The 1,206-nt window shown below is 31.8% G+C and overlaps 1 non-coding gene across 1 annotated transcript; it reads left to right on the top strand.

Annotated features, from left to right (window-relative positions):
• Positions 1 to 824: 824 nt before the first annotated feature.
• On the top strand, positions 825 to 931 carry LOC117202008 (U6 spliceosomal RNA). The gene has a single exon (XR_004484163.1). It is a non-coding gene; the product is annotated as a U6 spliceosomal RNA (small nuclear RNA).
• The last annotated feature ends 275 nt before the right edge of the window (positions 932 to 1,206 follow it).

Below are 1,206 nucleotides of genomic sequence, written 5' to 3'. Positions count from 1 at the left end.
TGATTTGTGACATCAATTCGAGATTATTTTGTGGAAAAAATTGAGTTTAAAGAGTAAGGGAAGGATTACAATTTGGGGGAAGAAGACTCGTAGTGGTATAATTACATATGTGAAGATTTATAGTCAGGAAGAGCAAATCATTAAGAATCTGGACATTTATTTATATTTATATTCAGAAATATGTTTTTAGGACACCACATGATTTTTATATGGCATTTATTATTCTTTGCCATTTATTTCTACATCAAGTAGATGGATATCTTAGAAAATTTCAAGTATCCCAAAATTTCGAAATTAATATCTGTAGAATTTTTGAGTGACTTAAAGATAAATCAAAATCAACATGAATCTGAAAACGTAAGTATTGGTATGAACAAATATTAAACATATTAATTCAAAATATTCAAAGAGGTAAAGAAAATACAAGCTAGTTCTTTCTAGACAAATGGCAGCATGGGATGAGCAAACACACACTTAGATTATATGCTTTGAGAGACACTATCAGGGCCCCTACACTCAAAAAATATGATCTAGATTTCATAATCTGCCTAAATATTACTCACATTCCTCACTCGGATTAAGTCATTGAAAATTCTGATTAATATGCAAGTATTTTTTTTCTGTTAATACGTAAGAAAAAAATTCATGGCTTACTAATTTTAAACAAGGTTAGCTCTATCTGCATACTTGGGCAATTAAAGATCAGGCTCAGTAATGAGGTTTTTGCAAATGTTTTAAAGGATCTTTGAAAACAACTGTGTTAAAGTGAATGTAGACTACTAATTTGAAATGACACACAAAATCAAAATCAAGAAGCAACTTTGGTGCTCTCTTCGGCAGCACATATACTAATATTGGAACAACACTGAGAAGATTACCATGGCCCCTGCACAAGGATAACACGCAAATTCATGAAGCATTCCATATTTTTAAGAAAATGGTACTAGGAACATACATGTCGATAATTACCTTAAATGTAAATGGATTAAATGCTCCAACCAAAAGACACAGACTGGCTGAATGGATACAAAAACAAGACCCATATATATGCTGTCTATAAGGGACCCACCATTCTCATATCAGACAAATAGACTTTAAAACAAAGACTACTACAAGAGACAAAGAAGGACACTACATAATGATCAAGGGATCAAACCAAGAATAAGATGTAACAATTGTAAATATTTCTGCACCCAACATAGGAGC

The sequence above is a fragment of the Orcinus orca genome, chromosome 11 (genome assembly GCF_937001465.1).
Source record: "Orcinus orca chromosome 11, mOrcOrc1.1, whole genome shotgun sequence".
Taxonomy (NCBI): Eukaryota; Metazoa; Chordata; class Mammalia; order Artiodactyla; family Delphinidae; genus Orcinus; species Orcinus orca.
Note: the sequence above shows the minus strand (reverse complement) of the source record. Positions and strands in the feature narration are given on the sequence as shown.